Consider the following 10306-nt stretch of genomic DNA (forward strand, 5'->3'; position numbering starts at 1 on the left):
GGAAAATACATTTTCTTCTAAATATCAGTGATTCACAGTGGGAATTTCCCAGACTCCCAAGAAAAAGAAACCTTCTGTCTATTAAAAGATGGTATGGGTTTTAAAAGTTGTAGAAAACAACATTGAATCTTAATACATTTATATGTGAGTAGGCCTCTGTGCGTGTGCACATGCACACACACACACACACACACACACATGCGTGTGTTAGTGGATACAGAAAAAAGACTGGAAGGAAATATTCCAAAATCAGGGTGTTGTAAGCAGGTTTTAGTTTTACACCTTTCCATATTTTCCAAATTTTCCATCATGACCCTTATTGCTTTTATAATCAGAAAATACGCAGCAAACTGAACGCTAATAGTTTTTTAATTTCCTCATGAATCTGTTTTCACAGGCACCATTTCAGTGGGGTTTGGAAAGCAGCAGGGTGTGAAACACAAATGAAATTCCCCATTCCTGCAGGGCTGAGTGTACCCCTTGGCCCTGAAGAGACGCTCTCCCCACATCCACGCTGGCAGCCAGCTGTCCACAGCTGTTCTGAGGAGGCTGCAAATGAATGGAGCTGGTGGAAAAACACAACATTCCTAACTCTCCAAGGATGGCATTATGCTTGGAACTCTTGCTCACCAAAGAAGTAAATAAACAGAAGAGAGAGGGAGAGAGGTGGCAGCCAAGCAAGCTGCAGAACTTCAGTGCTGGAGGGGCTTCAGCTTCCCGAGGTCCCCAACTCATAACAAAACACCTGAAAGAAGACCCCTCTGCCTAAGCCAACCAGCCTTGCCGAATGAGGGCTAACGCTGCTAGACCATAGCCCTCCTGAGCTGTATCTCTCAAATGCCAGCTTCCCTTCCTGCCACACATCAGAGTTGAGTATGAACAAGCTTTATATCCACCTCTAAGCTAAAGAGATCCCGAGGGCAGCGCCCCTGGCTGATTCATCTTCATACGCCCCCTAGCACTAAGGAGCACAGCACTCACCAACTATTTCCTCAGCCACTGCCGCATGCCAGGCATTGTTCTGGGGTTGGGGATACAACGGGGAGCAAAACAGACAAGCTCCCTGCCTTCTTGGAGCTTACATTCTAGTGGGGGAGGCAGACAATAGACAGGAGGAGAATCAAGTTTCTATCCCAGATAGCTTGGGACGCTATGACGAACGTATTACCAGGCTGTTTCAGTTGAGATCCAATGACAAGGTGAAGCCAGCTGTGGGAAGATTTGCAGGAAGGGCCTTGCAGACAGAACAGACAAGGAGAAACACGTGAGCTCCGTGCGTTCCAGGAACAAAAAGGAGCCAGGTGGCTGGAGTACAGGGAGTGGAGGAGGGTCAGAGAGGCAGGCAGGGGCCAGACCCCAGAGAGCCCACAGGAGGGCAGCACAGGAGCGGCCCACCTACCTCACTAGAGAGTCCTGCTGTGGCTTTGTGCGGCTGGGTTGTGCTGTGACAGCCCTCAGAGCAGGAATGCATCGCTATCAGTCGAATTGATGACAGGATTCCCATCATCCCAGACAGGCAATCAGCTTGACTTGGGGCTCTCAGAATGCCCGTGGAACCCCATCTCTTCTCATCCACACTCCGCTTCTAGATCCTTGCCCTGCAAACACCCCCTTCACAGCGCCAAGGAACACAGCTGATGGCAACGGAGGAGCAAGCCTGACTGCCGTCCGCCCATCCACCCACGCCCAGCCCTCGGTGTGCGTTCAGCAAACATCTTCCGTGCCCAGGCCTTGCGGTGGGCGCTGAGCGTGTGACGATGAGCAACACGAGTCACGCCCCCAAAAGCTGCCCCAGGCTCTCAGGGCACCACCGTTGGCCAGGAGCTGCCCAGCACCCACCTCTCCAGCTAGGCCTCCTGGTAAAACCTGCTGTGAGCACCTGACATGGTTCTGAAGGGTGGATTAATTCACTCCAAGGGGTTAAACAGAGAGACAAGCTCAGTGCCCCGCCTGCTTCCTGCCCCCCCCCCCACCCCCATTCCTCCCTCCAGTGACCCAGGGAGAAAATACGCCCAGTCTCAGGAATGAAGCTGTAGTCGGTGGGATGGCAGGTACGATGTATTTGAAGACAAAGGAGGGTTTTGGTGTTGGCTTGAGGAGTGGGAGGTGAGGGGGACCAACGGAGACTAGTCTGGGGAAGGGGTGGGGAGGAGGGAAAGAGCTCTGGCTGCACGCCTCAGACCTCCGCAACCAGCACCGAACAGATGCCACAGCTCACGGTCAGAGGGAGCCACGTCGGATTTGTGGCTTTCAGAATCTCCTCCTGCATAAAAATCATCGTTGCCATTATTCAGAGAAGCAAATTACCCCCACTTGAGCAGGTTCTTAAGCTCTACCCTGTGAGGTTTCTGGGATGCGCCTCATTCTGTGCAAATGGGGGGGGTCAGTGCCTGAGAAAAAGCACCCACACTGGCTCTAGGACATGCTTGTATCCCAGATCCCCCAGAGCAGCTGAAGTTGCCAGAAGCCTCGCAGGGCCCCTCCACACGGGTCAGGGTTCACTCCAGCCCCCGCCATGCAGTGGGTGGCAGGTTTTCTTCCAGTGGGCACAGCCATCCTGGGGAGAAGTCAGCGCCAAGCCTGGTTCCAGACCCTTGAGTCTCTTCCTCCCAGGAGGGGAGGAGGGGTTATAAATAGCCTGGACTCCTTCAGCCCTCCACAGGCACAGATCCCACACCCCCGCCCCAGCCTCAGCCAGCTGGTCCCTCCTCGCCCAAGTTCCCACAGCCTTCTGGAAGAGGGGGGGAAATGGCTCACCCACAGTCGGGGTGGAGAACACAGCCCTTCAGGCCCCCATGGGAGTGAGTGGCCGCCCATGAACTGTAACTGTAACCCTGCCACACCTCTAAACCCCTTTGTAACTGCAGTGCTGGAGAGGGCTGGGGGGTCACAATATTATTAGGGGGACTCTTTCACCCTGGTCGTCCCAGAAACCCCAAGCTGCATGCTCAGAGTATGTTACTGCAGTGAATGGAGTTACAGCAATAACATTCTCCCCTCTCTCTGCCTTGGTTTCCCTATCTGTGAAGAGCTAAACTATGAACTATGAGTTACCTATGAGATTAGCATGCAATGAAAGTGAAAAGGCAGTGTCAGACTATAACATCGTATTGTCATGAAGATACCGGATCTTGGTTTCTTCTCCAGGAGCCCCAAGCGCAGCTATGGGGACATTGATTCTTATCTGCTCATGAGAGAAGAATTATGCGCAGTGACACTGCATTAGCCTTGAATTCTTGATACTGTGTGCCCTTGAAAGCATAAAACTTACAAAATGTTCTCTCTTATAAGTTGTTTCTCACTAATACAGATTGACACACACCACATCCAGAATTATTTTGATTTAATACGGTTCTGCTGGACCGTACATGAAATTTTAGACTGAAGAATAAGCATTGCCCTAGAATATTTAGGTTCGGGAGAAAAAAGTTCTCTTACCAATCATTCTGTTTATCACTCAGATCCTTCCTGCCCATACACACTGGTAAGAAACAAGTGGCTAAAATTTAAGTGGCCAACTCGCAGTTCTTTTTAATTAAGACACTTTGTGTGCTCAATAAAATACAACGTAAAAAACATTTACTGAAAACCCACTCATTGATGTCTAATAGCTGTGTCAAATACCCATAACAACATTTATTCCAACACCCCCAGATAATTGCTCATCTTTCTCATTTAGTATCCACAACAGCACAGCATTTGTGCTCAAGTGTGATTGATCCAGAATTGGGCTCCCTTTCAAAAATATCTGTAAAACCTAATTACCAGGAAAACAGAGTTCTGGCATCCTACGGAAAGTGGGTGCCTCACAGTGAGACAAGCTGCAAACTCATCTTGGCTCATCAAGCCACATTATGTTACAAAAGGAGTTTGAGGAACTTGGGGTGAGGAGGGAGCAGGAAAAGTTGGGATAGTGTCAGACTGGAAATCTGCAGTGACAGTTCTGATTTTTTTAAGCCAAGGGCAGAGGACAGGAAATGAGCTGGCAGGCATGGATGTAGAAAGTACCAGATAATGAGCCCATGATGGGCTTGGGGTGTGGGAGTGGCATTTCTGATCTCAGGCCCTACAAGGCCTTGTTGAGGGAACTCTCTCCACCCCGGTCTGGGAGGCTGATGTCATTTCTAGTCTCCCTGGGCCTCTGACCACTGTGGCAGGTCACTCTCCTTCCTCGGGCCTGAATCTGTTCCTCTGTAAAATGAGCCCTCTTTAATATTTCTAGGGTCTCTTTCAGCTCCAAAATTCTGTGACTTCCTTTAAAGCAAAGGACATGCTTTCTGCTCAGGTACTTGCTGGGGCTGGGGGAATAAGGAGTGGGAACAGAACCAGCCAGAATGAAGGACTGAGTGTTTCCAGCTCCCATGCAGTTCTGTACCGACTTGCAACACCTGGGTATCAGACCCACTCTGGGAATAATGATTTCTTTCAGCCCAGGATGGAGCTACCCGGGTGGTGCTAACCTCCGATGCCCTGGATTTGTCAACCTGGCCAATGAGGAACGGGGCCAAACCACTGGATTTCTCAGAGCCTCTCTCCCAGAGCTGACCAAGGCACATCTTCCTCTTGTGAGGGTCTTCCCTTCCCACCGGCATCGCTCTTTCCGTCCCGGAGGCGCCAGAAACCCCAGCCCTCGCCTGGAGAATGGTCCAGCGAGGCTCCCTGGGCAGGCAGCACAAGCCACAGACTCCTGGCTCCCCTCGGTCCTGGACCCTCCACACCTCGGCTTGGGTACCAGCCCCCGCGGCTGGATTCAAAGGAAACGGGAGTTGTTGCCGCTTCTCTTTTCTTTGGCTCCTCCTGGCCTTCTTCCTAATGAAATCAAAGAAGCAGCCCTAATAACAAAGCAACACAGTGGCCGGAGACGATTCGCTTTCAAAGGAGCAGGAGATGCGCACACCACGAGCGAAGGCGCGCCCGGTTCCCGTGCGCGTCGCTAGGAAGAGATTTTGTGCTGACCCTTGCGGGCGACAGGTACCGGGCCGGCCTTCGCTTAACTTTCCCGAGGCACAGAGGAACCGTTGAGTGCTCCCATTTCCCGCAACTTCCCAAGTGGACAGCAGCATGGGTCTCAGGATCCTGCAAAGACACCACCTCGAGCAGGGACCGCTACGAAGCCCTTGAGGCGCATCGCGAGATGCCGGGTCCCAGACTTTCCAGTCCCTTTCCTAATCTTCAAGATAAGACCTCAGTGCGGGTGCCAAAGTCTCAAGAAACCGCCACTCTCCAAAATGTTCCCGCGCCTTCCCGGCAGCAGTGCGGTAGAAGTTTTGGCAGAAACCACCTGTGGCTGCCGACAGACCCGCCCCGCCCGGGCCCAAAGGCGCCGCCGAGCCCGGGGCCGCACGCGCCCGTAGAAGTTCCCTTCCAGCCCCGCGCGCCACTTCGCTCCGGGCCGCGGTGCCAGCCAGGAGGCGCGGCGCCCGCTCGCTGGCTCGCTCTTCGCTGGCTCTCCCCTCCTCCCTCCCTCCTCCCGCCTCCTCCCGTTGCATGGCTGCCGCACGGAGCCCCTGAATAGCCACCACAGCCCCCCGCCTCCTGGCCGCCGCGCCGGGGGCGCCCCTGCCCCAGCCTGCGCCCCAGGGTGCGCGGACCGCCGGCCTCCTAGCAACAGCCCGGGAGATCGCTCCCCGGCGCCTGCGATGCGGAGGCACCCTCCGGGAGCCCCGCGACCCCCGACCCGCCTCAGCAGCCGAGATGTGGTAGAGACCGCGACCCTCGCAGTCGATGCCCCAGCCCGGCACGCGAAGCCACTCACCTCTGCGCGCCGCCGGACCCGCGCGCCTCCTGCACTTGGCGCCGGGCCGCTGTCCTCGCGTCCGCCTTCGCCACCGCCGCGGTCCGTCCGTCCCTGTGCGCCGGAGCTGCGCGGGCCGCTTGGCTGTCAGAGTCTCGTGGCTGGGCTGCGCCGGCTGTGTGGAGCCGAGCGGCAGTGGCGGGCGCGCGGCAGCTCCTTCCTCCCCTCTCCGCGCCTCCGCCCTCCTCGTGCCCCGCCTCCCGCGCCGCGGCTGTCAGCCCTGCGCCCCGCGCCCGGTGCCCGCGCTGCCCGCGCCAGCGGCTCGGGGTGCGCACTGGGCTAAAGGGCCCGGATGTCTGAGGTCGCCTCTCGCGCGCTCCCGCCCCCTCCCCTGCACCCCCTCCCCTCCCTGCCACACATGCACTTGCTGCGTCTCAACCTCCTCCTCGGCTCCAATTAATTTCTATTTTGACAGTAACTGTGGCTGGGGGCGGCGCTGCTGGGGGCGCCCAGGACCCGCGGAGGCGGCGGGCGGCAGTCAGGCCGCGGCGCGGGGGCGGAGTGGGGGGCCGGGCAGAGCCACCCTCGGCTCGGGGCTCCGCGTCTTTTTTCTTTCTTTTTTCTCTTTGCCTCCTCCAGGATTTAAAGGGACAGCCCCGGCCGAGGCGAGGGGCCAGGCGGCCGCCGTTTCTCCGGTCTCCAGACGCCCTCTGCGGCCCGGCTGGACTCGCCGGCACCCGGAGCACAGGCTCCAGACCGCCGGGTATTTTTAGGTCCACACCCGGCCCAGGACACCGGGGCGGCCGAGCTTGGCTCGGTCGCCCCGGCGCACGGCTATTTTTACAGAGTCCGATTGGGGGAGGAAATAAAACAACTCAGCAACTGCTTTTCCAGGCGAAAGTAGGGAGCAAGGAGTGGGGGCGAGAAGTTTCCCAAATGCTCTCGGAATTCCAGAGAGCTCAGAAAGACACCTCTCCGACACGAGAAACCACAGGCGCGCAGCACTCCAGGGCTCCCAAATCCCTGCGGGCCTCCCCGCCCTGGAGGCCGCTCGGGCGCCGGGCCCCCAACTGCTCGCCGGCCAGGGTACCCCGCAAGCTGCACAGCGCGCGCCAGGGACCGGCCTCGGGCCACCCGTCACTTGCCTAGACTGCCTGGAAGGCGGCCTTCAGAAGCATCCAATCACCCAGCTACGCAGCCAAAAGGCGGGCACTAGAAGGACTTGACTCCACCCGGTCCCTCCAAGCCCCGCCTCCGCGGATACTGTACCCGCTGGAGAATCTCGGTGGGAAGCGCAGCAAGCGCCGAGAGGTGATGGACAGCGAAAAGGGCCCATTCGAGGGAAGAGGAGGGGGTCTCGGTCCAGGAGCGAAGGCGTGAACTGTCGCTGGCTAGGCGACTCCTGGGCAGACGTTCCGGCCACCAGCAGGCCGGGGCACACTGGCGCTCAACCTTTTTACAACGCCCGCCTTCCGCACTCCCTGCAGACATAGAAACCCTTGCCCTCCGTGGCTTGCCCGACCTCTGCGACTGTACCCTCTGATGTCAGCGGATCTTCTCCGGGACTCTTTCTTCAAAGGCGGCGAAGTTTTCGGTCCTCAAAGTCTTACAGGGGCTGCGCTTACCTGAGCCGTGCAAGGCTCCCAGGACAGGCGAGAAAGCGAATCTCTCCCTCCTGTTTCCATTCTGAACATCGACTAATGAACGGACAGTGGGACTGCTGCTGTCTGCGTAGTGTCTCTGACTATTGAAGATACTCGATGACATCCTTTACAGGATTCACGAAAATAAATTTGTGGACCTTTTGCTTGGCGCTTCGCACCAGTGTTGCTCACTAGAAATTTTCATCGTTTCATTCGTTCGTGTAATAAATGCACATTGCATGGCACCACTTGGGTGTAATGAAAACAAGGGAAAAGGCTCTGGAATAGGATGTGACAGCGGAAATCTAGGCACAAACATGAAAGGGTGAGCTGAAACGTACGGTTGTGTACATCATGTTTCACTGGACAGAGAGGCCTGGCTTTTCCTAATAAGAAAACAGCATTTATTTGACAGTTTGAACAACCAGCTTACCCAAACTGTTCAAAAGCAGTTTGAAGAAGTCTAGGGAAGTCTGTTGTGGAAACTAAGATTTTCATATTCAGGATGTCAGACTTCCAAGTAGCTAAAGCAAAATAGCATCCTTGCTTTAAGCAGCCCTGGGAGCCTTTGCCCTCCCAAATTAGGTTGTCTGTCTCCCTGCTAAATTAGGTTGTCTGCCTCACTTCCTTTCATTAAAGGGTCTTCAGCCATTTGGAGGACTACTGACCCAGCTGATGCGGTCAAGCTTCTAAGCCAGAAGCATGGGAGTACCTGGGGGATGTGAGCCCTGCAAGACACCTGCAGATGAAAGGAATGCAGTGCGGGGAGTGAGGGCAGCCATGGCCATGAAAAGAGTGTTTTGTTTAAGAAAAGGGGGATGTGGGTACTGAATTAGAAATGCCTCTAAATAGGAAAGGTTGCCCTCCCTTCTCTGGGTACAGCTGGCTCAGAGCAGGTGTTCCATAGCTGGGGATCACTGAATGGCTTTCCATGTCATGAGCTGTGGAGGAAGCTTCCATGTTCTAGACAGTGAGCCACAGGTCGTCCGAACCTAATCACCACAGGCAAAAGTTTTATAAATTTAAGAGCAATCAGGATGAGAATGGTCTGCATTAGTGATATTATGGAATATTTTTAAAGAAAGCAGCTATTACACCGTGTTCACGATTTTTATTCAGTTGTCTTTTTTCCAACAAGACTTTGAGCTCCTTACCCATCTTGGTATCCTAGGTGCCTAACACACACTTGGCACCTGTTAGGTGCTCATTAAAGACTGATAAACCAAATGAATGCAAAGTTATTTTAGAATGGTGGCGTAAGCAGGGTAACACATACAGAGAGAAATCCAGTGCACTTTGTAAGACTCACTTGCAATTTACTTGTTTATATGGAAGTGCAACTGTAAACTTTGCCGTAAGTAATAGGACTTATTGGCTCGTGCCAGACTTCCCTCTTTAACAGCCATGGAACCAAGAAAAGCATGTTATTCAACTCCTCAGTGCCTCCATTTCCAAATCTATCAAAAGGAGATAAGAATAGGGACTTTTCTACACCTTAGGGATGCTGGGATGACCAGATGAGAAAAGATGTGGGCAAGTATTACCTCGTGAACAACATTCATTAAGGGGCTACTGTGGATCAAGCACTGTGCATTGTAAATTGTCAACATTAGTTATTGGAATAAATTTTTCAGAAATTATCTGAGAATGGGGTTCAAATATTTATCTATGTCCCAAGGGTGGTGAGAGGCTGATTCAAGAGAAAAGAAAAGGGGAGAATTAACATTTACAGAGCTATTTCTAGAATCAGAATCATGGCATGCATTGTTATATGTTCCTCAGGACAGCTGTGTGTGATGCATTTTGTTATGACCATTTATAGATGAGAAGTCTGAAATCAATAGCAATGGTAATGACCAAGGTCCCGAAGCTGGGAAGTGGCAGAGGCACCTTTGGGACCCAGGTTTGTGAGTTCGGGAATCCATCAGCAGCCCATCCTGCAATGCTGCCTCTAGAAGAGAAAAGAGGTAAGAGCCTTTAAGGAAAAGAGGCTAAAGAGAATTTCAAGAAAACAACAGTCTGGGCTTTCCTGGTGGCACAGTGGTTGAAAGTCTGCCTGCCAATGCAGGGGACACGGGTTCGTGCCCCGGTCCGGGAGGATCCCACATGCTGCGGAGCGGCTAGGCCCGTGAGCCATGGCCGCTGAGCCTGCGCATCCGGACCCTGTGCTCCGCAACGGGAGAGGCCCTCAGGTTGTTTGTTTTTTCTGAGATTGAGTTGTATGAGCTGTTTATATATTTTGGATATTAACCCCTTAGTGGTCATATCATTTGCAAATTTTTCTTCCATTCTGTAGGTTGTCTTTTTCATTTTGTCTTTGTCAATGGTTTCCTCTGCTGTGCAAAAGCTTTTAAGTTTAATTAGGTCCCATTTGTTTGTTTTTGCTTTTATGTCAGAGACAGGAGACAGATCCAAAAAAATATTGCTGTGATTTCTGTCAAACAGTGTTCTGCCTATGTTTTCTTCTATGAGTTTTATAGTATCCAGACTTAACATTTAGGTCTTTAATCCATTTTGAGTTTATTTTTGTATATGGTATTAGATAATGTTCTAACTTCATTCTTTTACATGTATATGTCGAGTTTTCCAGCACCACTTATTGAAGAGACTGTCTTTTCTCCATTGTATACTCTTGCCTCCTTTATTGTGGATTAATTGACCATAAGTGCATGGGTTTATTTCTGGGCTCTCTATCCTGTTCCATTAATCTATGTGTCTGTTTATGTACATGTAGCATACTGTTTTGATTACTGTTTTGATTAGCTTTGTGGTATAGTCCGAAGCCAGGGCACATGATTCCTCCAGCTCTGTTCTTCTTTCTCAAGACTCTCTTGGCTGTTTGGGGTCTTTTGTGTTCCCATACAAATTTTAAATTATTCGTTCTAATTTTGTGGATAACACCATTGGTATTTTAATAGGGATTTCATTG

General features: G+C 52.7%; 1 protein-coding gene across 6 annotated transcripts in view; it reads right to left on the reverse strand.

Moving 5' to 3' along the window:
• The window catches only part of ZBTB7C (zinc finger and BTB domain containing 7C), a gene marked incomplete at its 5' end in the record, with an annotated part of 374377 nt that extends 365016 nt beyond the window's left edge, over positions 1–9361 (reverse strand). For 3 of the 6 annotated variants that reach the window (XR_014295747.1, XR_014295748.1, XR_014295749.1), the window contains one exon: positions 5756–9351. Of the gene's footprint in view, positions 1–5755 lie in introns of all 6 variants that reach the window. The other 3 variants (XM_082640978.1, XM_082640976.1, XR_014295750.1) reach the window with 2 other exon arrangements.
• Positions 9362–10306: the final 945 nt, after the last annotated feature.

Source organism: Mesoplodon mirus, assembly GCF_964341445.2.
Source record: "Mesoplodon mirus genome assembly, chromosome: 13".
NCBI lineage: Eukaryota > Metazoa > Chordata > Mammalia > Artiodactyla > Ziphiidae > Mesoplodon > Mesoplodon mirus.